Source organism: Acomys russatus, chromosome 11 (assembly GCF_903995435.1).
Source record: "Acomys russatus chromosome 11, mAcoRus1.1, whole genome shotgun sequence".
Classification (NCBI taxonomy): Eukaryota; Metazoa; Chordata; class Mammalia; order Rodentia; family Muridae; genus Acomys; species Acomys russatus.
The window spans coordinates 48,031,288-48,057,720 of record NC_067147.1 but is presented as its reverse complement, the minus strand read 5'-3'; the positions used below and the strand labels follow the sequence as shown (position 1 = coordinate 48,057,720).

The 26,433-nt window shown below is 45.1% G+C and overlaps 1 protein-coding gene across 1 annotated transcript in view; it reads left to right on the top strand.

The window, feature by feature from the left end:
* The window catches only part of Bicc1 (BicC family RNA binding protein 1), a 220,032-nt gene that overhangs the window by 73,223 nt on the left and 120,376 nt on the right, over positions 1 to 26,433 (top strand). The window lies entirely within an intron of this gene.

Below are 26,433 nucleotides of genomic sequence, written 5' to 3'. Positions count from 1 at the left end.
TGCCTTAGGGGACTATGTGGCACCTGTGACATACATGAATTCATACCAGGAGTGGAGTTGCATGGACAGTCTAGGCAAAAACCCACAAGTGTGAACAGTCTCTGCACTTAGGCACTTAGGGTTCACTGTGCCAAGTGAGGAGCACAATCCCCTGTGATAAAGAGCATCCCTCGATCAGGGAGATCTTTTCCAAATGTGTTCAAGTTTTGGGCTGTGGGAGGGGGCGGCTTGATCAGTAAAACATCTGCAAATGTGATCATGAGGAACAGAGTTCGATTCCCAGAACCAAAGTGAAAAACAAAACAAACCAAACCAACAAACCAACAATGGTGGTGGGTGGGCGCTTTTCATGCCAGACCTGTGAAGTAAGGCTACACAGATCATGGTGCTCACTGGCAAGCCAGTATAGCCTAGTTGATGAGTTCTTGGTCAATGAGAGATAGGGATGGCAGATAAAGTTGAATTTGGGCTTCCACATGCACACGTATGTACACCCACTTGGACACCATTTACACACATACAAATGCACGAAAAGAGGGGTTTAACATCTAAAAACCTAATGATGATGTAGTCGCTGGCCAAATAGTATGGGCCAAGCCATTGGTCTTCTACCCGTGCTTTGAGCTTCCACAGCAGAGCCTTGTAAGTGATCAAAGCCCTTGTTGTAGCTATAGAGACACTGGTTCATGTCCCTATTGTGTCCAGTTCCTGAGTAGTGAGCTGGGACAGGCTGGCTAGGCGGGCCAGGCCCAGAGAAGGCTAGCCTGCCACAGTTACAGAACTGCCTCTAGCTGGCAGCTGTAGTCTAGACAGGTGCCCTTTGGGGCACAAGGGGGTATGGTGGGGATGGGCTTTCTACCTTGTCACTCTTCTTCATGTCATAGAGAGATGGGAAGACCATTTAGACTCGTGCGATTCGGACACATTAAAATCCAAATGAAAACACAGCCCATACTGCTGTCCTACAGGACTTTCTTAGAAAATTTGCTAGTATTTATCACCCTTTGTGATGTGATCTGGTGTGTGTATGTTTGTGTGTGTGTGTGTGTGTGTGTGTGTGTGTGTGTGTGTATAATGTCATATCAGTGCAAATAGAAACACATGTCTAAATCTAGGAACATACGTATCCCTTGGGCTCCGACTTAGAAATGCTCTTGTCTTCAGGTGAAAAGAGTCTGCAGGTTTGTAGTGGGAGGGACTGGTGCCCACAAGCCTTTAAAAGCTCATGCTGGAAAACTCAGTGTGATGAAAGGCAAAGGTCTGAGGTTACAGGAAAAAAACACGCCAGTGCTTGAATGAGACAGAAACAGAGCCATGGTCTCCCTGCCATGACAGGAGTCAAAGAGAAACTGTTGCCTCCCTCCACACATTCTACTTTCCCATAGGGACACATCGAAGCTCCCTGGCATCCATTGTTTGAGACAGAGTCATGCCCTGCAGCCTAGGCTGGACTTAAAACTCAAGGGAGTTCTCCTGCCTCACCATCAGTGCTGGGATTACAGGTCCGAGCCAGCACACTCGGTGTTGCGGGTGTTTGAAGTGTGTCTGCGAAGGTGCACGCTCTCTCTTCTAACTGCTGGGGTGTCTTTCACTCTTAGGGGTGTGTGCCCCAAACAAAAATTTAAATCCCTCCATTTCTGAGACTTAAGTTCAATCCCTCTGGGGATTTTTCAGACCTTCTCAAGTCCGGAGGGTTATCTCCTCTATGGAGGAGGGGGGACGATAGACTTTTGTGCCATTTGGCCTTATGTGTCAAGGAAATCTATGTAAAAAGTCATGTTAATTTGATCACACTTGCTGAAGTATGCTAAATTACTCTTTTTAACCTTTTCAAATTAGAAGAAAAAAAGGAATATATCATTTGGAATAGGGAATCCTAGAACCCACAGTTTAAACTACAATTTCACAGTAAAATTGTCAAATATCTTTTTTTTTTTTTTTTAATCTCTGAAGCTATCGTGGTTATCGTCTTTCAGTTTCTTCCACGGGATTACAGTTATTGCTTCTACCAAAGACATGCTTGGTTCTCCCTCTCCCTCTCCCTGCTTTCTCCTTCCTCCCTCCCTTCCCTCTCATGTGTTGACCTGCATGCATATTTGTGTATGTGCGTGTAGAGGCCAGAGATCAAGTGCAGAGCGCCTTCCTCAGTGGCTTGCTACCTTGTTTTTTGGGCAGACTTTCTTAGTTGGCCTGCAAGTCACAGGGTAGGCTAGACTCATTAGCCAGGGAGCTCCATGGCCTCAGCTGTCTCTGCCTTCCTGAAAATGGGATGACAAGTGCGCCCTGCCGCCTGTCTTTGTCTTTAAGCATGGGCTGCAGTATTCAGCTTTACCAAGTGAGCCACCTCCCCTGTGTCCATTATTTTTCCACACCACGCATGTTTTTGAAATGTTTTATGTCCCTAATGCTCTGTTGGGATAAAAGACAAATAATTTCCTGTCACAGCAAAACCCAACAATACAGCGGCTTAAAGAACAGAGTCAGTAAGTTTGGAGGTCGGTGCAGACTTTTTTCCCCCTCTGGCCTCTACCATTCTGGGGATGCTGTTGTAGCTTTCTGGTTGCTTCGCCCCATCTTGCAATTAGAGAGACCCACGTTCTTGCCATGCTGCTGGGTTGCTCCTGAAGGGACGGGACAGTCATGCCGCTGTTCGATTCTGTCTCCCACCACATCCGTGAGTAAGCTATGAGAAAGTGGATGGGTGTGTCAAGGAGACACATGCTGTGGTTGTAAGGCCAGGCCTGGGCAGGAAGCTAAGCACGTAACAGCAGCTAGGGCAAGGAGAGTGAGGGGGAAAAAAAAAAAAGGCTAGGGGCATTGAGAAAAGAAGAAATCTGCTTCTGAAAAATTCCCCTACCAAAAGCTAAAAAAAAAAAAAAAAAAACTGTTAGGAAGATGTGTGGGTCACACACAGAGCCTTCACGTCGCATACTTTTTGTGTCCCTATGCTGTTGGAGGACACATAGGGAGCCCCACTCCCGTGACGAACATGCTTTGTCCCAGCTCTAGAGTCTAGCTGTGCAAGGTTGGGGTACAGACAGGGTCATGTGAAGGCCATTGGGGAGGGTCTGGTCCAGGCCACTGTTCTCATTTACTCAGTTCATCACAACCTGATTTCTGCTGCGTCTCCACGGGGCCTTCTGCTTTCGGTACATGTGGCTAAACTTTCTCCTTTCCTATGGACACCATTTGTCTTGGTTAGGGTCACTAACACTGTGATGAAAACATCATAACTCAAAACAAGTTGGGGGCAAAAAGATTTTTATTTGCTTACATTTCAACACCACTCTTCATCATCAATGACAGTCAAAAGCCGGAACTCACACAGGGCAGGAACCTGGGGCCAGGAGCTGATGCAGAGGCCATGGAGGGGGTGCTTGCTTACTGGCTTGACTTTCTTTTCCCAAGAGGAAGGAACCAGGGGTGCGCACTCACAATCAAAGCAAAGCAAAACTGAACCCCAACGGTATAACTATCTCAGAAGTCCAATGTCTGGGATTAGTTCACAATCTTCTGGGCTCCTTTAAAAGTGTTGACACTGTACACACAGTTCATCTCATGGGCTCAGGCTGGCTCCGCCACCATGGCTGCTGCTGTCCTTGGCCATTGTCCTGTGGCCTGGCATCTCCAAAGTGCTGCGGTCTATGCCTTCTTCAATAGTCTCTCCTGGGCTCTCTTCAGGGATGCTAACCTTTCACAGTGGTACCAAGTCTCAGCTTCTCTCCACGACCCCTTCAATCCTGAGTCTTCAACTGCCACTGAGGCTGCACCCTCACCAATGGCCTCGTCTGACCTTTCACAGTGGCAAGCCTCAGCTGCCCTCCATGACACCTTCATGGTTAGAAACTAGTACTGTCTGGGGGAACTCTTCCACATGACAAAGTACAGCTGCCACCTTGGCTGCCTCTGGAACACAGCTTCTGTGTACCGACCCTGAGGAAACACTTCCCACAAAATTTCACCTCAGCGATGCTGGTCTCTTGTTAACAACAGCTGACTTTTCAGTCCATGTGTTCTTACTTCAGAATGTCAAACAGCCTGGATCATCCTGGCTTCCGTCTGAAGCTTCCCAAGCCAGGGAAATGTGCATTTTTTTCAACGCTCCCAAGAGCAGCTCACCAAGCATTGACTATTCAATGGCTTTTCTAGCCTGAGGTTCCAAAGTCCTTCTGTAATCCTCCCCAAAACATGGTCAGGTCTGTCATATCAGCACCCCATTATCCTGGTGCCTGTTTCTGTTTTAGTTAGGGTTACTATTGTGCTGTGATCCGACACCGTGGCTAAAGGCAACTCGGGTAGGAAACGATTTATTTTCCGTACATTTCTACATCACTGGTTGATCATTGATGGCCATCAAGGCAGGAACTTAAGACAGGGCAGGAACCTGGAGGCAGGAGCTGATGCAGAGCTATGGCGGAGTGCTGCTTATTGGCTTGCTCATCCTGGTTTACGCAGCTTGCTCCCTCCAAGCTTCCAGGATCACCAGCCCAAGGGTGTAATAACCACTTTCAATGGGCTATGCCTCCCATATCAATCACTTAAGAGAATATAGGCTTGTCCAGAGCCTGATATTAAGGAGGTAACTTTTCAGTTGACTATAATGTGTGTGAAGTTGATATAAAACTAGCCTCCACATTCTTCATAAGAGATTAGGGGCCCACCCTATTCTCCACAGTCACAGTTTAGCTTACCATATCTGTAGTGTCCTTGTCTCTGAATAGGATCCCAAGGGTTAGGCAATCAGTGTAGAGGATTCTGGAGGGAAAACTTAGACTTCTATGCCTTTTAATGGAGGAAATGATTCTGTAGAAAATTTTTACTGTCACAGAGAAATTGGCCCAAACAATAAATGTTTATTAAATTTATGTGTTCATTATTATTGACATATTTCAATTGCCTGTCATTTATTCTTTTTCTGTTGTCATTACTGCAAGTTGTTTCTAAATTGTCTAGAATAAAAATGTAATCAATGTAAAAAAGGAAAAGAATTAACCTGTGACCCCATATATTACGTTGAAAGAGAATTGTAGACGTAATCCTCATCTTTTTTATACACATATATGAAAGTAATTTTGAGTATTTTCTGGGAACTAGGCTATAGATTAAACTGTTTGCATTAGATGCACTTGTGTGTGTGTGTGGTGGGGGGCAGGCTTGCTTTGCAAAGTACTTTAGCAATGATATCTTCTATTCTTTGGCTCTGTCTATTCTTTACAAAGGAGGTAGTGGCTCAGCATATCAGTGTTCTCTTCAGTTTCTTTTCCATGCCTAACAGCAACTTTCATCTCAACACATGGAAATGATCTTCCAGGTTTTTTCCCCTTGTGTTCCCCTCCATTCCACCCCCGGGCAGTTGTTCATGGCTTACTCATTGTCTATCCTGTTTCCTATCCACCCTTCTCACCCCTCTTGTGAGAAGGTCCTAATCAGACCTTCCTTGGCAGGGAAATGTGTTACAGTGTATAAGGTGGGGAGGGGTTATAGTGTATAAGGTGGTGATGGGTTACAGTGTATAAGAGGGGGGCAGTGCAATTCTATATTCCTAGGGTGAGTCACCAAAGCCAAAGGCTGTTAGGTACTTGTGTCCCAATGGCTGACAAAGAGGAAGTTCACTTAGCATCTCTGTGGCTTTTGATGGGAACACCAGGACACTCTCTGCACTGGGCTATACACAGAACCCCCCAAAGCATGCATCATGTATTTTAAGTGAAGGGTTATTTTGTACTTGTAATCACATACTGTATGTTTCTTTGGAGTTTGACCAATAAATTGTGCCTAGCCACAAGGGCTAATGGTGTAACTAACTTGAAAGAGATACTCCCTGGTGGCTAATAATAGTACTTATTTATCTCCCCAAACTTCTGCCCCTTTAGGCAGATTGCTTTTGGCATTTTTGAAACTGGAGTATGGACTTCTAAGGGGAAATTTTCTACAAGGAAAACTTGGTCCCCTATAGCCCAGAATGGATAGGTCACTTGTCTTAGACGGGACAGCCTTAGTCTTTAGTTGGAAGGAGAGTAGGGTGGTAAAATTCCTGCCGTGTCCTCCACTGGCCATTATTCTGTACACGTTGGATGGCTCACACTCCTCTGGTTTTGCCTCATTATTTAAAAATGAATTCAGTTAGCTGTTGCTTATGAAGGCACCTTTTCGAGTGCTGAGTCTTTATGCTTAAATGTAGCTATATTTATATTTATTTTTTCTTTTAAAAAATTAATTACTTTATGGCCCGATCCTATCCTTTTCCCTTCTCTCCTCCCAGTTCCACCCTCCTGCATCCCTCCCCCTCTCCTTCTCAGAGAAGGGGAGGTCCCCAAGGGGTACCAGCCTACCTACCTTGGCACCTCAACTTGCAGTAGGACTAAGCACATCCTTTCCCACTGAGGCCTGTCAAGGCAGCCCAGCTAGGGAAAGGGATCCAGAAGCAGGAAACAGAGTCAGAGACAGCCCCTACTAAGGGACCCATCTGCTGACCAAGCTGCACATTTACTATATATGTGTAAAGGTCTAGGTTTGTTCTTTGGTTTGTGGTGTGCACCCATGGGCTGAGGTTGGTTGACTCTGTAGGTCTTCTTATAGTGTCCTTGACCCCTCTGGCTCCTTTTATCTTTCCTCCAACTCTTCTACAAAACTCTTCAAGCCTTTTGTTTGGCTGTGGATCTCTGCATCTGTTTCTCTCAGCTGCTGGATGAAGCCTCTCAGAAGACAGCTATGCTAAGCTCCTGTCCGTAAGCATTTCAGAGTATCATTAATAGTGACATGGGTTGGCTCTTTTCCATGGGGTGGGTCTCAAGTTGGCCCAGTCATTGATCTTACCATTCTCTCATATGTCTGAGTGTATCTGTGCATGACAAATTGCATGTTGAGTACAGTCGTTGTAGAACCCAGAAGACGGCATCAGAACCCCTGGAGCTGGAGTTACAGGAGATTATAACTCAGTACCCATGCTGGTCCTGGGTACTGGGAACTGAATTGGGGTTCTCTAGATGAATACTTCAACAAATATTCTAAATTGCTGTGTGATCTCACCAGTTCCCCATTGATACCGTTTTTATCTGTTCTTGTGTGTGTGTGTGTGTGTGTGTGTGTGTGTGTGTGTGTGTGTGTGTATCCATCCACGTCCAACACACAGAGAAGCCAGTACAGTATGTATTTGTTTTCCCTAATACTGCTTCAGGGGAACATTTTATTACTTTATGCTTCTCTAAGTAACTTGACCCTGAATTAAATGATTGATTATCCTGGATGTTCTTGTCTGATGTCAAATATGTCGCGCTTGTGGGTTTCCTAAACTGGCTCTCTTACAGTTTAAACTTTTTATTTGGATGTAAATTCTTTCCTGAAGAAGAGTGGTCTTGGGCACTTTAGTGGTGGAGGGATGGGTTTAGCCATGTCTCCTTTTTATTTCTTTGACCCTATCCACTCTTCCACCCCCACCCTCACCCCGCCCCTGCCCACACAGGTGGATGCAGATGGTGTAGAATATGCCTTCCTTTCTTTTGCACTGACTGAAGACTTTTGTCATCATAGATAACTACTGCTCACCCACAGTGTCTGGTGTTTGTTGTTACCATGGTAACAGACAGGGACCAAGGGCCCTGAGCAAGAGATGAAGCTGTGGGCAGGTGCAGTGTACAGGCCCTTGTGCTTCCTTTTGGCATTCTTTCTTGAGTTTTCCATTAGCAATTGTTTTGGAGGAAGATGAAAAACTGTGTTCCCCTGAGCCTAGTTACTCTAGAATTACTGGGGAGCCTTAATCTCCCATGAATAAGAGAGCATGAAGCTTTGGGAGCTTGGTGTCGTTTTTTTGTAAGAAAGTGGATCTTCTCTAGTAGTGGTGCTGTTGGGGGAGGTGTGAGGTGTGCGGTGTGGACCGCTCCCCACATCTGGAGGGTTGGAGAAGCCCAGCTCTTCTTGGCTCTTGATAGGGAGGCATTAGCAAACTTGAGACAGTTTCCTAGGGCTTAATGGGAGCGTTCATGTGTGTTTCTTCCATGTTGCTATTTTTATCTCCTGATAAGAAAACCTGTTCCTTTTTGAGAGGGGAACCCCAAATCTCTCCTGTCTGCTAGGTGTCTTGGAAACACCAAAGAAGAGGCAAATCTGGCTTCTAAAAAGCTTGAGTCTGAGGGACAAGGCTCTTAGCAGGAGGCATTGGGAAGAGAGGAAGGGAGAGAGTGAGAGAAAGGGGTGGGAGAGAGAGAGGGAGGGAGTGAGAAAGAGAAGGAGGGAGGGAGGGAGAAGAGGAGAGAAAGGGGTGGGAGAGAGAGAGGGGAGGGAGTGAGAGAGAAAAGGAGGGAGGGAGAAGGGGAGAGGGAGGGAAGGAGGGGGGAGGGGAGAGGGGAGAGGCTTCAGAGCTGATGTCTTCCTTTGGAGCCAAGGCTATGGAGGAAAAGGGGTACCCAGGTGGCCCCTGCCCTTGAGCAGCACACTCAAGAGAAGGGCCTTGTAAGTGTCATGCATGGGGCAGGAATGTAAAATTGGGGGAGATGTGGGGTCACAGTCTTTTTTTCTAGTCTTGAGACTTCAAGGCCTTCTAGAGACTCATGTGTTAAGCAGGATTTTGATTTTCTGAGAATGCGTTCTTTAGAAGTGTGGCTAGTATGGAGGAAGGGATGGGGTGAGGAGAAAGGCCTTGCGGATGAGCTGCTGGGCAGGGTTTAGACAGGGTTACGTGTCTTCCAGACCTCCAGCCCCACAGTGTCTAAAGGGGGGGGGGCTCTGTGGAAAGACATTTTCAGCAAAAGAACCAATGGGTGCCATTGCAGAGCAAGGGGCAGGGGTGCACCTTCCCGCTTTATTTTTCTTTCAGCAAGCAGGTTAAACTTTATAAAATAATTTCATGTGAGCTAATCACGGTCCGTAGTTCTTCACTGGAAAGATATAAGGATTAGTGGAAGGATTTGAACCCAGAAAAGTCAGCCGACCATCTGTCCTACACATTGTTTCCTCGGAGATGGCAAACAACTGAAAACAGTTGCAAATGCTGTTGTGGGGGCTCATTCCTATAACCCCCACACTTAGTTGCTTAAAGTGGGAGGACTACTGTGAGTTCCATGCTAGGTTGGGTCCTATAGTGAGCACTAGGCTAGCCTGGACTACAATGTCAGAACTTGTCTCAAACAACAACAACAAAACAAAAGACAAAACCACAAACCAAATTTAAAAAATTCTTCAAAATGCCCAGGTACCTGGCAATAGAGTTTGCTATGCTGATATTGATGGCTGTTGGAGTTTGAGCCCAGGAACACATGCCTGCTAGAAGGATGCTCTGACCTGAATCCTTTATTAGCCTGGGGTTAGGAACATATAAATACTACTTTCCTAAATGGCAGTCTCAGCAAAGATAATTTTTTAATGAGGATTTGCAACATGAGTTCTCAGCTCTTGTGATACCTTTATTATATTTTGGATCATAAAATCGCCGAGTTCAGGTTGATGGCTATAAAATAAATAGTTACCACATTTGGATCCTTGTATGGGATATGCCACTTAAAAATGTATTTTCAGCAGGGGGAAAACGTTGAAAGTTTTGGCTGTTGCAGTTTATTTTTTGGCTCCGTCTTATGGAAAGGAAACAAAACTTTCTGAGAAATGGATACAAATGATTTGGATTCGCCAAGGCGTGGGAAATCAGAGTCCGTTTGTTAGATTGAAACATTGTTGGCTATCAACTTAGCATATGTTACAATTAGCCTTAAACCACCAGTATAATGATAAATGTGTATGAACGGGCCAAGAGCATCTGCGGTCCAGCATCTGTACAGGGACAGATCTTCAGCAGAGTCATGGACCTGAATGCACACTGCTGCTTTCCCCATTCCTTCAACCCTGGTGTAAAAAATTGGAGAGGATTTGAAACCTTAAAGCAGTGTCCCTGACTTTCTTTCTACAAGTCCGCTCGTCCAATTTTCACCTGCTCATACACCAATAGAAGATTCTGCTTCAGTTGTCCTGGTAGGAAGGCATGGATGAGCATTGATTTTTTTTTTTTTTTTTTTTTAAGGTGATCAGGTGACTTTAAGCCAGGGTGGGGAGCTTCTGAGATGGATGGAGTGTGGGTAATGGCAACGACAGATTTTACACTCGTGTTGATGTTCATGCTGATCGCTAGTGCTGATAGAAGCCATTTTGTAGTCACGTGCACAATTAATTATATAGACTATATAACTTATTTATTGCACATGTGTCATTTTTTCCACAACTTAAACTTCTTGTGCTTGGCTTTATTTTCTTAAAATTCAATGTTCCAAGGCTGGGGAGATCACTTAGTGGGTAAAGCACATGCTTTGAAGGCTGAGGACTGGAGCGCTCACATGCCTCGAACCCACCTGAAGGCTGGGCAGGCACGGCGGCTGTTTGTCAGCCCATCACTGGGGAGGCAGAGACAGGACTTTCCAGGGGCGATCTGGACAGCCAGACTAGCTTGACCAGAGAACTCTGGGTTCAGTGAGAGACTCTCCTGCAGCAAATATAAGTGGAAGGCGATTGAGGAAGATACAGACATGAACTTTGGACCTCCACATGTGTTCTCACACTCAGGGACACACATACACACATGCACTCCCACTGTACACTTACACACAAAGATTCGATGCTGTGTGGGATGATTTTCAGGAGGATATACTGTGAATGACTAGTTGTGTACCATGTCAAAACTTAGGGTATGGAAAAAAAAATGACCACAGATTAAGTTAATGATGATGGCCTTGTACAGCTGAAAAAGATCTTTCCTAAAAAGGGTAGCTCCTTCGGTGTCAGTTATTCAATCATCAGCACTTGTAGCAATCTGTTATGGAAGCATATTGAGATGTAGCACAGCCCAGTATTTATTTCATTAAGTCATTTTTGTTCCCGTGAAGAGCTGGAGCCTGCAGAATCGGTCAGGGAATGAGTTGCTTAGAAACTCTCTTTTCCTGGAGTCCGTGTTGCTGTGGGGCTTAGAAACTCTCTTTTCCTGGAGTCCGTGTCGCTGTGGGGCTTAGAAACTCTCTTTTCCTGGAGTCTGTGTTGCTGTGGGGCTTTCTCAAACTCCTCCTGTGGGGTGAGAGTCAGCAGTTTTAGAGCATACACAACATCTCCCTCAAAATACAGACCGCCGCACCTTTATATCCACACTCAGGCTTTCTTCACGTGTTTCTTGTGTCTCCCAGGTAAAGCAAAATTTGACATTAACCTGTTGTTGGCAGTCGGGTTTCCTCCTCTTTATTTAACCCTGGTTCCTGTTGCTCCTCTGGCCAGTGTCCAAGCCATGCATCTAGGCTCTGTTGGCAATAGATCAACAAACAAACCTAGCCACAAATGCCACTTGTGGAGTCTTTTTGTCATTCTAGTTGTCAACCAGGTCCTGTGCCTGGTTGCTTGCACACAGTCAACCTCTGTGGGAGAGTCTGAGCTAAGCTAGCCTGTGCAAGCATCCCTCTCCCTTTCTTTCATATTTTGCACTGTATATTGTTTCCCTCTCTGCATCAGTCCGGTTTGGTTTTGTGACTTGTTATTTTTCTTGCATCCTGCAGTTCTTTTGAGTTAATACAATCCATCTAGTTTCGGAACGCTTGAGCGTTTGAGGGCCTAGTACGTTGCTCTGTGCGTCTGGTCAGGACTAAGGGACTTTGTAAATGTTGGTGTCGTGGTACTTCAGAGTATTCCTAGGTTACTGGAAAGATAGGGAGACAGGACCTTGGGGACTGAAGCCATTTGTCCAAGTTGTGAACAGATGGCTGCTGTGCCGGTCTTCTGGCTAAAGCTCTCACAGTGCACTCACATCTCCCCCAAATCCTTCTTTCAAGGAAAAGGCAATATCACATCCATCTTTTTTGTCAATTGGAACACACAGTACTTAAAGATCTCTGCTTGAAGTGTGGTGACCATGGTCATCTCTGAGCACCTCCCCCCTACAACACACGCACAAAGATGCTGTGGGCGTCTTGAGAAGCTGTGGTGGAAGGCGGGGGTCTGTGAAGTAGGTTTTGCATAACTTAGATGGTCACAAGACAGGGGTGCTGTGTTGGAGTAGGATCCACAAGATCTGGCCTTCAGTACCAAAATAGGCAGTGCCTTCACAGTGTAGGATAGGACACGCCTCTCTTGCTGAGAGAGAGAGAGAGAGAGAGAGAGAGAGAGAGAGAGAGAGAGAGAGAGAGAGAGAGAGAGAGAGATTTCTCATAGAACTTGTAACAAAACGAGGTGAAACAATGTGCTCATGCTGGGTTCATAAGCAGTAGGTCATTATAACAAACCTAAGTGGCGGTTTGATTGACAGAAGACCTTTAGAGCCTATATCTTACAGATGGAGAATGGTGGCACAGCTGCCAGCATCACAAGATGAGGCCCACCTCTGAAGGCACGTGCAGTTCTTGAATATTTACCACAACTTGTCTCAGTGTAAAGAGGAGTGGTTGCGTCTTATATCTGAACATACCCCCCCCCCCTTTTTTTTTCTTGTTTTCTTCTGTTTCGCGTACTGGTTTGATTTTAAAATTCATTTTTCCTTTGTAGTACTGGGACCTAGGACCCTTGTGTGAGCCACATGTGCTCTGCTGTTGAGTAAGACCCTAGTATCAATTTGTTTTTGTTTAGATGTTTCTATACCTTATGTTTTAGAGGCAAAGAGATTTTGTTACATATAGATATTCTTTCCCTTTTGTAGTTCTCTCTCCCTTCCCTCTCCTCTTTCTCTCACCTTCCTCTTTCTTAAGCTAGTGCTACAGTAAATTGACATGTAATAAGGTAGTTGGTCACCTTTAGAGCCATACTTTGTTAATCTTGTATTATGAAGTAGGGAATCCTTGGGGACAGAAAGGCCATGGCTTGATTAGTATAGATTGAAGGTACCAGGACAAACTGAGATCCATTTTTAATGCAAGAATAACTGTGTTCTGCTTGGCAGAATGGGCTCAACAGACAATATGGTGACGTGTGTCAGAGGTGGCCATTTATCTCTGTAGCTCAGGGAGTATTTTGTATATTACTCATAATATCTGTTACTCTGGCTCCTGTGTGTGGTACCCACTTTCCCTGAACAGTCTATGTTCAGCCTGTAGCTCTGGATCCCTTTGCACTGGTAATGAGAGCCATCCAGGGGCTGCTCAGGAACTTCTGGGACCTGTTGGGGTGGGTATTGGAGCCATGACTATCAACACTGCGGGCTCTTAGTATTGAGCAAGGGCTGTCCTGTTAGACGTGAGAGGGGCTAAATGGGAGGGGAGTTGGGGGTCAGTGTGGGTGCCAGTGTTGTCACAGAGAGTCCAGGCCTGATGGGCCAGAGGCATCAAGGAAGTAAGTGCTGTGGTGGTCCAAGGAAGCTGCTTAAACAGTGGAACAAGGGTGGCTTGGGGACTTTGGGGAGGTATGCATGACGATAAAGAGGCAAATATGAAAGCCGAGGGTGGAAAGTCTCTGTAAGGTGTTATAGAAGGAAGAGGAATGGGAGGAGAGAATTAGAGGTGACTGCTGCTTCCCATAGAAAATTGCAGGCATGTCTCAGCTACTGGAGAGCTAGTTTGGAGGACAGAGCAGAATCATATTTCATATGTTGACTGCGAAATTGAGGTAGGAATGTTAGAGACAGCATTCAGGGGAGGACAAGGGCCTGGAAGTCATATCTTAACAGGAGTGAACGGATAATCCAGGGGCAGTGGAGGACATATGTAGAGTTGCCTATGAGGATGGAGGGTTTCTTTCTTTCTTTCTTTCTTTCTTAGTCATCTCTTCAATCTTACAGAAAATAACAAACGTGTTTAAAGTAAGTAATGATGAGAACTTTCAAAAGGCCCTTTGGAAAGCAATGGCTAAAGTTAGGTTGTGCTCAGTGATAAGGTGTTTGCCTTGTATATATGAGGCCCCAAATTCACTCTCCAGTCCAGCTGAAAGAAGAAGAGAAGGAGAGAGGGGGTGGGCGGAGAGAACAGTAGGACTGGGAATACAGGGAGGTAGTTGTTTATTCTTTACAAAGATTGAATCTGAATTGACAGCACTGAAGTCATAGTTTAAGGGAGAAAGCTTCATTTATTTGGCTCATTACTCCCTCCCTCCGTCTTCTTGTATCAGCCATCTCCCTCCCCCCCCCCCCGCCCCAGTCTTTCAGCTTCTCTTTCCTCTTTTGGTCTGGGTGATACACAGTGGATCTTAGCATATTTCTCCTGTCTAACTAAATGACATTTTAGAGCTGGGGGTGTAGCTCACTTGGCAGAATGCTCGCCTGGCATGCCTAAGCTCCAGATTCACTCCCCAGCACCATATAAACTGAGAAGAGTGGTGCACACATATAATCCCAGCAGCACTCGGGAGGCAAAGACAAGAGAATCAAGGGTTCAAGGGCATCCTCTGCTACTTAGCAACTTTGAGGTCATCTTGACCCTATTGGTTTTGTGTACAAAAGTAAGAGACATCCATTTTTTTTTTTCTTTTTAGCTTAGAGTTGAAGGTTCAGCTCAGTGTGGGTATTTGCTTCATAGTCCTGTGTTTTCTTTGATTTTTTCCTTGGACTTCTCAGTGAGTGGGGTGATGAGATCTTTGATGCCACTGAAATGAAATCCAGTTAATCTTCTTGACCATGATACTAGGAAACTAGGGTCAGACCTAGCAGGGGGCTTCTCTTTAGCCCAGCACCTCGCACCCAGCTCTTGGCTAAGTAAGATCTGCATGGGAGTGGCTGTTTTACATTAAAAATAATAAGCCAGAATAATCTTGTATTCCCTTTTCTGCTGGAAGCAATGTCCCATGAGCTAAGAAGCCTACATGTCTTACAAAGGGTTGTTTGAAGAAAGATTTGGCCTGCGCTGTACTTGTTGCTCTAGTTTCCTATGTAGCATTGATGCCTGGGCAGTGACAGTGTGACATAGTTATCCTTCTTCTGTCAGTGACAACATTCACTGTGGATGCTTTGACTCTTTGGACACTAAATGGTACTTGTTGTGTAAAAAGAAGGTGATGTTGCCAGAGAGGACTTGTATCTAAATGTTTGCCTACAAACAAGCTGCCAGGGGATAATCAACCATCCATAGTTTCCAAAGAAGGCTGTAGTTTAGCTTCTTTATAGGCATAAGTGTCACAAGTAAAATTAGAATCCCAAGAAATGCCTTCCTTTACTACTGAGGATCTTTACACACACACACACACACACACACACACACACACACACACACACACACACACACACACACACACACACACACACGAGCATCTTTTGAATTGTAAATTTAGAATCCCAAGAGATGCCTTCTTTTACTACTGAGGATCTTTACACACACACACACACACACACACACACACACACACACACACACACACACACGAGCATCTGTTGAATTGTAAAATTAGAATCCCAAGAGATGCCTTCTTTTACTACTGAGGATCTTTACACACACACACACACACACACACACACACAAAGGCGGGGGCAGGGAGAAGGAGAGACAGACAGAGAGACAGAGAAAGAGAGAGAAAGAGTGAGAAAGAGAGAGAGAGAGAGGCATCTGTTGAATTGTAGCTTGCTTATTGTAGCTGTGTAATAAAAAGGCACTCAGTAGACGTTGGTAAATGATTGAAGGAAATGATAAATTTACTCATTAAAAATTTTGAATTAGAGGAGATGGCTTAGTAGGTAAGCTATCGACACACAAGCATGGGGACTTGAGTTTGGGTTTCCAACATCCATGTAGAAACCAGGTGTGGAGGTGCATGCCTGAAACCCCAGCACCAAAAGGGCCAGGGGCTGAGAGAGGTGGAACCCTGGAAATATTGGGGGAGCCAGCTTAGTTTATTAGTTCCTGTCTGTCTGTCTGTCTGTCTCAAAAAAAAAAAAAGATGGAAAACAACCAAGGATGACATTGAGCATAGAACTCTGACCTCTACACATGCACTATGGGCACTCCTGCACATGTACTACACTACATGTACACATACAAACACACACACACATGCACACATATACACACACATGCGCACACATATACACACATGCACACACACATGTGCACACATATACACTTACACACACATCTTTTTTTTTTTGAGCCTCTTAGTGTGTGTCAGTATTAGGCTGGACCTTGAGGATGTAATGTGAACAATTCCATCACTGATTCTAACATGGGATGAATGGAAAGTTGACTGTAGGATATAGACAAAAATCCACAAAAATATGCAACAGAGTAATCTCCTCCTTTTGCATAGTTAGGAGAGAAATGAGCATGGGCTTTCTAGATGGATGACCACATCAGATGGAGAGAGGCTCTTTAATTAGATTTTTAAATATACTTTGGAGGGATGTGTAAAATTTCAAATTTTACTTTGAATAGATGGAAAGCTTAAGTATTTGTTTCAGTTTTAGAAAGCGGATCTTCGCCTTCTAAGATCAAAACATTTAAGAAGAAGTCTTGCCCATTAAGAATAAAACTGCATTGCATTTTCTCTTAATTGTCTTACTTGCAATTTTAAAGTTCTGGGAAAAAAAAAAAAAAAAAAAAAAAAAAAGCATTTCTCAGAGCCGAGCCTTGGAAGGAAGAATAAGACATCTCGTTTGGTGTTCTGTCCCATCAACTGCAATGTCAAGGCTGCCTGTAGATAATTTCTTTTTATAGAGTACCCAGAGATGGAGAAGGATTTAGTCCAACCCAAACAGTCTGATCCCCAGGAAATGATCTGACGAAACCGTCAGCTGATGGCTGTTATCCATCCTCTGTTCCTTGGATGCGCTTGGTTTGTCTTAGGCCAGTGCTTGGTCTGGGAGACCTGGCTGCCCTTTCTTCTTCTTGGAGATTGTTTTAGGCGTTGATGCGGATGTTGTTCTTCCTAGGGTCAGGCGAGGCCATGGTACCTGCCCTTGACCTTGACTCTTTCCTTTCGGGTTGTGGGGTTTGCTTCGGGTGACTTAGAGGAGGAGGCCTAGGTGGAGCCTGCATCCTGGGGCTACTCAATAATCAACTCCCCAGTATAGAGTAACTTTATTTATTTATTTTTTGGTTTTTCGAGACAGGGTTTCTTGTTTCTCTGTGTAGCCTTGGCTGTCCTAGACTTGCTTTGTAGCCCAGGCTGGTCTCGAACTCACAATGATCTGCCTGCCTCTGCCTGTCAAGTGCTAGGATTAAAGGCGTGTGCCACCACACCCGGCTTAGAATAATCTTTTGTGTCTTGAAATTGTAGAGATCCACTGCCACTGGGCTTTCAGGAAACTGTAGCTACCCTCCCTAAAGATGGATGAGCTGACTGTGTGCCCAGCCTGTGCTTCTGTAGAGGAGCAGTCCTTCAAGGGACTTGATCATAAAATTATAGCAAAGTATGCATAGCAGAAACACCATCATTTTAATCATTTCCACTAGACAGTAGGGGCTCTTGCTGTGATCAAACAACCCATCCATATCTACTTTGATATTTAGATAGCCATATGTTTACAGGGCAGACTTAACGTTGGGCCTAGATACAAAACTTTTTGGCAGAAAAGGCAAATTGTTAAGTGGTAGGGGTTGTCACAAATTTGTGCTAACACGAAAGCAGCCAGGGCTCTGAGAGGCTGGCATTGGCCAGCGAATGAATCCCAGTTACTTTGAAAGCTGGTGCTCAGAATTGTTAATTAACCTGGTGGTACAGCCTGCCTAGAAAAAACGGCTAAGGAGGTCTGTACTCTGTGAGCGCTAAGCTGGGCTCTGGGCTACAGGGGTAACTGAATGCTTCTTACCTCTGAGATGTGGAGGCTTGCCTGGTCAAGAGCTGAATTCTGCTCTGTGTAAATCCCAGCCCATCTTCCCTGCAATGTTTATTCAGTCCATGTGTGCTGTGTTCTAGGACATAAAACAATGACGCTGGTCAGGGAGAGGAGGAGGTCACAGAGATGATTTCGAGGCTGGCTTTCTTCCTGGAATGTGGTGGAACTTTTCCTGTAACAAGTTCCTGGTGACTTGAGGACATCTGCAGACTTTGTGTTCAGACTCTGACTTGCAGTCATTGGTTCAGGGTAGCCACTGCACTCAGCCGACTGTGCGTGACCACACAAGCCTTTATTATGGGGGTCATCCAAGCCCCATGTGCCCAGGAAACATGGACCATTCCTCCTTATCTTTCTTTCTCACCTTCATGCCTACAAGTGTCATTTACTAACACGAGTAAAGTTTTTGGTTTTTTTTTTTTTTTCTTCCTTTGAGCTAACCATTACTTAAAGATAAGCTGAACTTCCCACTGTAAACTGGGGGATTGAGGTCCCTGTTGCTGGTTGAGCCTTTGAAAGATTTGTGACATTTCGCAGATAAGCTGGGGCATGAATATTGAAGCGAGGGATGCTACTCCAGGTCACATGACACCTGCGTGCATCCTAGAGAGTTTGGCTATGTGAAGAGGTTGTGTTAACCAATCAGTTTGGGACTCTTCTGATTGCAGTACTCCTTGCTATCTTTTCCCGTTGTTTCTCACTTTGCCAAATATGCGAGAGATTTCCTGAAGCCCTTTGCTCTACAGTTGCCAGTCACTACCCAGACCCTCAGAGGCATCTTCACTTACCACCACATCTGAGCTAGGCTAGGCTGTGCTGAACTGCACGATTCCGGTGTTCATAGAGTGGGTTCAGAATGGCAGAGATGGAGTTGTACAGTGCATCATCTTATCCCGTCTTCCAGAAAGGGACTGGACATGGTTTAGCAAAAGAAATATAGAAATGCAAACTGAAAAATAAGTGCAAGAGAAAGGGACAGCTGGAAACATCCCGAGATAACGGATGGAACGTTTGTATGAAGAGCCCAAAGTCTCCCCGTGGCTAGAGCTGAAGAGGAAACCTACAAGACTCCCAGGTTCAGGGTGTGGAAAACGAACCAGTGGTTCAGGATGACTGCTGCACAAGAGTGGAGGCTGCTGTTACCTTCCTTGAGGAGATGCTGGGGTGTGTTTTAGAAGCCCTCCACAGTAGGCACCCCACTAACCTAGGCATCTCTCTTAACGGTTTTGTTTTCCATTGAATTGTATTTCTAAGACAGGGTCTTCCGTCACTTAAATTTGCCTCAAGCTTATTATGTACCCAAAGGTGACCTTGAGCTTTGGATTTCCTTGCTTCCACCTTTCAAGTGCTGGGATTGCATGTACTGTATCCCCACACCCAGTGTACACAGTGCCACACATCAAACCTGGGGCTTCAAGCAAGTGCCGTACCAGCTGAGCTACATTGCCCAGCCCATGACTCTTTCTAAGTATACGATATAATATATTTGTTACTTATTATGTGCCAATTTAACTACAAAAGTTAGAAATGAATGTATTTAGGACAACCATTCATACAATCAAGAGACAACCTCCATGGATGCTGTTTCTCAGAGCATTCGAAGTTCTTAATCTGGTCTGTTATTGATTTCATTATGATTAAGTTTTGGTATTGTCAACAGTTAACAGCACATACTTGCATTCCTTCCCAGGCCCCTGCCATGGGTCAGGCACCATACCAAGCCATCCTCAATCCTGGCACAAGCTCTGAAGTTCATACTTATTTTAAAGGAAAAAAAAAATGGCCCACACTACTTGTTACCACCCATCCCTAACCACAGGACCACTACTAGAACCTGTGTTGCCTGGACCTGGCTGCTGCCTGAGAGCAGGAGGCAGTTGTATAAGAGAGACAGTTTAGCTCTTGGAGTCAAATCCTGGCCACAGCCCATCCTTTCTCATATTAGCTTGCACAGAGAGCAGTGCATAGACCCTCCTACTCTCAGGCCTGGGAGTTTCTGGTTTTCGTTAAGGACGTGTGTTTCAGGCAAGCTGTGTTTGTGGCATTCCACAGCTAGTGCCTTTCAAGACTCTGGGGAGGCTGTTGGTCCAGGGCCACCTGAGCGTGATTGAAACAACTAGATAAGAACAGTATTTTCTTTCTTTGACTTTTAAATGTCTTAGTCTTTGAAACTATAATTGAAATTGAACTTGTAAATGCTGTTTGGAAGGCCAGTCTTCTACGAAGGAAATGAAGTCTTCCTCCAAATACAGACATTTGAAACCCGAGAATACTTCTGTGTCCTCCAGGATTGGAAATTTAAGTTAAAAGCAATTGTGTGGACTAGTGATTTATAACGCTGTGCTACTTAGCATGTGTTCAAAGCATTAATAAGGCTGCACACATGCTTTAAGCCAAAGGAAAATTTATTTTAAAAGATTTATTTCATTTGTAATCATCTGTGCTTGTGTGTGTCTGTGTGTGGGTATGTGCACACAAATGCAGGTGCCTGCAGAAGCCAGAGGAGGGCACCAGTTCTACGTGACCTGGAGTTAAAGGCAGTTGTGAGCCAACTGTGTGCTGGGGACCAAACTTAAGGTCTTCTGTAAGATCAGTATTCACTTTAAACTGCTGAGCCATTTCTTCAGCCCATGCACATTTTTTTAAGATATCAATTATTTTTCTTTGTTTTTTTAAAAAATTGTTTTTTAAAGTGCATGTACAAACATAAGGGTTTCATTGTGATGTTTTCATATGTGTGTGTATGTATATATGTACAAATGTATGTCACAATAATTGCTCCTCCTTCAGCCCCTATTGCTCTTTGCTGCCCCACCCCCACTTCCCTCTGAATAGTCCTCTCTTCTGAGTTCATGACACACAGAGTTCTTTAACGTTCTCTTCTTCTTTTCCCTTCTCGCTTGAGATTTCATCTCCCCTCTCATTATGTCCTTTCTACTTTCATGTCCTTCACATATGTATTTAAATTTAAATGAATTGGAAACACACGCCATAAGAGAATAGATAGACCTGGAGATGATTACATTAAGTGAAATAAATGTCAGTTCTTAACAGCGAGAATTCTCCGTGCATCATCAGCTTTATGTTCCCAAGAGTCACCCTGGTGTCTGGACAGACAGCTCACTTTCCTCTCTGACACCAGTGAGCCCCCCCCACCCCCCATGCTTTTTGCTGCAGCCACTGTGCCTCAGTTCACAGAAGGGAAGCTGTCAGCCACCTTTCTTCTCCAGGAAGGAAAGGAACACACTTCGAACCATACTGTCTCATTGGCAGGTGTTTATTCTTCCAGGATGACTGAACGTGCTTTCTGAAATTGCCAGTAGTTGCTAGGCAGACTTCAACAAACACAGAGGCCGTTGCCGGCCTCCAGCCTGGCGGGCTCTCAATTTAAGTGGTTTTGTGATCCTGGCTTGAGATGCAGTGAGCCCTGTTTCTGTTTGGACCTGAAACACGGGAGGCCTTTGCTGGCTATCCTGTTGGCATTTGGGGGTTATGAAGTTGGGGTTAGTTCCCCAGAAGAGAGAGGGTGCTCTGTCATTGTCTAAGGTTGCAGGCCAGTTCCCTTGGTCCTCTCAAAGGTGATGAGAAACTGTCTGAGGTCAACAGCTCCCTGAGCCAGCACCGGCTCTGTTCCACGTACTGCCCTCCAGGGATCGTTGGCCTGCTAGCTGAGCGATTCCTCATTAAATGTCCCTCTTGTGCCTGGCAAGGGAACAAAGTCCTTAGTCTTTTTACTGCAGTGAGCTTTCTAGATGAATTTGGGGCAATGCTTAAAATACTGGAGAAATATATATATATATGTATATACATATATTTTTTATGGGATGGTGATTAGATGTAAGAATGGTATCTCTAGGAGGCTGCCCGTTGCCACATTTGGTTGTCTGTTGCTGCATGTTGCCACCTTTGGTTGTCTGTCGGTCTGTTTGTTTTGGTTTCACTGCCTCCAGGGCAACTTCTCCAGAGAGCAGTACCATGCCTGCTGTTTATTAACATTGCAACAAATGCAAGCTAGTCCTAAAGGCCAACTGTTTAAAAGATAGGACCTTAAATATGCTAGTCATGCTGAGGGCAGCTTGCTGATAGACAGAACCCGCCACACATTCTTTCCAGGAGGTGGCAAGGGTGTGAATGATAGGGGCACCTGCATGTGTAAGAGCTGAGCAAGCCTGCTGGTGTGTGTGTGTGTGTGTGTGTGTGTGTGTGTGTGTGTGTGCGCGCGCACACACACATGTGTGCCAGTGTACTCATGGCTCAGTGTGGAGGACATTGTTGGGCGTGCCTTGTGCCCTGCTCTGTCGTTTGCCACCTTATCCTGCCACCTGACCTGGGAGCTAGGCTGGCAGCCAGCAAGCCCCACCCACCTTCCAGTTTCTGCTGCCCATTCATGGCCTTTTTTTTTTTTTCCCCCTTTTTTTCCTTTTTCCCCCTATTGTTTCTCTTGGTGGGTGCTGGCAATTCAAGTTCGTTTCATCACGTTTTCTTTTTTTTCTTTTTTCTTTTTTGTTTTTTTTTTTTGGTTTTTGAAACCAGGACAGCCTTGGCTGTCCTGGACTCCCTTTGTAGACCAGGCTGGCCTCGAACTCAGGTCGATCCACCTGCCTCTGCCTCCCGAGTGCTGGGATTAAAGGCGTGCGCCACCATGCCTGGCACTCATCACGTTTTCATGGACAGTCTTGCAGCTGATGTTCCTTTTCTGTTTGTGTAGGCATTGCATAGCGATGAGCCTATGACAGTGACTGTAAAGACAGGTTACCTCTGTGTGAGCACATGTTATCCTTCATTCTTATTTAATCTCACATGTCTGGAGCATTTTGATGGAGAATAGCCTGGTCCAGGTATGCTCCCTGTGTAGAGCTTCGCAGGAGCTGTAGCAAGAGTGACAGAAGCAGCTGGGTACATTTCCGTACAGCCTGTGACATGTGACATACAGTGCTGAGGTTGGGCGACTCTCAGATCTATCTCTTGCATGCTCCTGGGTTTGTTTGCTTATTTGTTTTTTTTTTTTGGTTTTTCAAGACAGGGTTTCTCCATGTAGCCCTGGCTGTCCTGGAACTCCCCCTGTAGACCAGGCTGGCCTTCAAATTAGCTGGTGTTGGTGTGTACTGCCACATCTGGCTCTTGGGTTTGTTTTTAAATCAAGTGCCACAGTCTGTCTTAAGGACTTATATACTGGTTTCAAAAGTAATATAAAAACATTTCTTTTCATGTGTTAATTTTCTGTTTGGACAAATAGCCCATCCGCCTTTAAATGTTTATCGTCATCAGGGGGAAATGAATACAGGAAGGGTAGATAGCAGGAGAAAAGGGTGGAGAAGTTGTTGGTGCAGGATTCTGCGTACTCTCCGGAATCATTTTTCTCATTGCCTTCCTGAGATGCTTGTGTGCACCTAGACACACTGTGTTAGTCAGTCATTTACACTGTAAGCTAGGGCGTTCTGTTTGCTTTCCTTTCCCATCAGCCTTTCTTGCTTCTAGATACTTTTCTGTCTTAGGATAGGCTATAAAGGGCTATCCTTCACTCTCAGAAGGGGTGCTCAAGAGGGCTAAGGAAGGCTTCTCTCCCTCGGTGGCCCTCACACTTAGGTACCTGTTCCTCATGGGAGAGAGGTAAAATTTGACCAAGAGCAGTCAGCTGTGGGTCTCCATAGCTCCCTTTGGGCCTATCTTTGACTAGAATTCCATAGGAGAACTGATACTGTAGCCGTGACCTGTATGACCTACTGATTAAAAAAAAAAGTGTTATAAATTGTAATAAACTCCATTTGGGGGATATTGTTCAATATCCCCCACCCCCTGCTTACCCCACCATTGTAGAATGCTCCGATCTAGCATTCTCATGCCTTATTTTATTTTAATTAGAAAATATTTTCAGAAATAAAAACATGACCCAATGCATTAAAAGAGACTTGCTGGGCATTATGAGTCACACGTGTAAGTGTAGTATTTGGGAGGGAGAGGCAGGAGTATTGTTAGCCTGAGATAATAAGGAGTTCCGGGTCAGCCTGGTCTACAGAGTGAGACCCCGTGTCCGAGAGAGAGAGAAAAAAATCTGAACACGTCAACTGCTTTACTCTTTTAGAAAAACCATTGGCAAATAAACAAGGGTAATGCGAATGGTTTGACTGACCCTCTCTCCATAGCAGAGAGCAGCTGAGGTCACCCGCTGTGGGAGGACGTGGCGCTTTGAAGCTCACAGGTGCTCGGAGAGTGAAAACATCTCCACACCCTTCCTCAGTATGCCATCACTCACTCGCAGCTTCTGTTGGTGCTGGAGCTGCCTGCTGCTCCCTCAGCATCTTCCTGTCCCTGCTCTCTCACCCTGCTCATCATAATTTCTCTCTGCTTTCTTCTGCAAGAGAAAAGCTTTGGGGTCTGTCCAAGCCATACACACATGGAGTTTGGCTCAGTGGTGCACATGGTGCATTTTTTGGCATAGCCATTCATTCTTGGACTCCCTTATTGTGGAGGTAGACTGTGGTATATCTGTACCTGAACTGGGCCCTATGGTATTAACCTTCACAGTCTTTTTCTCAAGAATGCTTTGTGTAAACCTGTCCACACTGACTGCTGTGTGCTAACGTCTGTGTTAAGCACTGGCGCTGTTGGTCCCTTTCTTTCTCCTGATGATGAGGACTGCTGGTTACTTGTCTTTTTTCCTCCTCTTCTTTATCACTGGATAACTCCACAATGGATGTTTGTATCACAGTAGGGCTTGAGCTATGACCCCCATCACTGGCAAGTAGGACTCTTGGTAGAAGGCTACGTGCTCTTGTCATGCTGAGGAGAGCTCGGAAGACCTGCAGGCACCCAACGCCAAGTCTTTTCTTTCAGGCTTAGTAAAATTCTTAAAATTCTCTAATCAGAACAGCCAGCAAAGCACTTTGGTTCTGTGAATGCCTTCTTCTTAAGGGCATGAGAGAGGGAAGAGTGAGGTGTCATCAGGGCCAGGGACTGGCTGGTGTGCAAGAAGAGACTAGCATTTTATTCTTGTTGTATGTCTGCCATGTGGCAGACATGCTTGTATGAGACTTGGAACAGAGAGGAACTCTATCATGTTTTAGCACAGGATGGGAGGTGTCATAGCTGGTAACTGGGCTGAAACTCTTCTCTAAGCCTGTCTGCTAGAAGAGTTGGGTACGGCACCTGGCACCTGCCCATGTGTGACATGCTATGCTTTTGTCCTGGAAGGAGATATGGGGGAATTTTGGTTTCTCCATGAAATAGGCAACAGGAACCTTTGTGGGTGTCTTCTTAAAAAATGCATAAATAGAGCCGGGCGTGGTGGCGCACACCTATAATCCCAGCACTCGGGAGGCAGAGGCAGGCGGATCGCTGTGAGTTCGAGGCCAGCCTGGTCTACAAAGTGAGTCCAGGATGGTCAAGGCTACACAGAGAAACCCTGTCTCGAAAAAAACCAAAAAAAAAAAAAAAAAAAAAAATGCATAAATAAGTCTCTACTAGAGAGGTGCATCTGCTGACCTTCTCCAAGAGGCACTGGCAGCCCCGTGGGTTCATGGGGAGACATGGAGGAAGCAATGGAGGGTGGCTGCTGTAGCTGCACACTACAGTCTGCTTTATATTCCAGTCTTTTCTTCAGTGAGTCTCTGCTGAACACACTCTGTGGCCTTTTCAGGTGTGACTCCTCTACCAAGCTCTAATACCATTACTGTTCTTACCTTGTATATATAGAAAACCAAAACTAAAGACTTACAGCAGTTGGAGTTGAATCCAGGTGATCTGGTTTCTGAGACCATGCCGTCACCCCATATTGGACTAAGTCAAGTACCCCCACCACCTAACACTGCAAGGAGTTGCTTTCAATATTTTTTGAATATACATGTAGGTATATCCCAAGCCACTAACCCACTGTATACCTACTTAAGAATATGAAAAAAGTTCATAAAATAATATAATGTAACCATCGGATCCTTTTCTCTGTGTGTCCTATTTCACTAATTTTGCCAGTTAGTACCCACTCAATAGTTTGGGGGAATAAGAATTCCACGTTTCCCCACCCATTTCCACTGTGCATTATCTGTACCCCTCTACCCCTTGGCACTGAAATTTCCTAAGTTGCAAGTCCAGTTGGTCACGGGGAGTAGTGCTAATTTTGAGTTTGAATTTACTGCCTCAGGGGTTCCAACACTCCTTTTCATTAGAGTGTATCCCCAATATTGGCCGTAGCCAGACTTTTCTGCTTTTTAACTTAGTGAGAAGATATGGGGACAGAGATTCTGGAGAATATAGCTGGATGTGTCAGTGGAGGAATCTGTGTTCCCACGTGCACGGAGTGGAGACTGCCTGATGAGCTGGGTGACACGAGGGACTTCAATCACACAAGTATAGCCTTGTCTTGTCCCATGGGTTAGCCGTGGGCCATTGGCTTGTCTTGGCTGTTAGTGGCTGAAGTGGGCCTAGTGGGACTCTGAACCCCAATCTATTTGTATTATCAGCCTGGAGCAGGCTTTATTGAAAGAGTTGCATTTTGCTAAATGGGTCTTGTCTATTTGTGTTTTCAGGACAGCGCACCATAGGTACATCTTTCTGCCTGCTTATAATTTCTTTTCAGCCAAACTCTACTTGCCTTTTGCCTTTAAAAACTAAGGACCTCTTCTTGTTAAAAATAAATAAGCCAGCTAAGAGATGCTCCAGCAGGAAGACCCGAAACCACCGGTTCCTAAAAATGTCCAAGCCATAAAAATGTCAGTGGACACTGCTGAAATGTACTA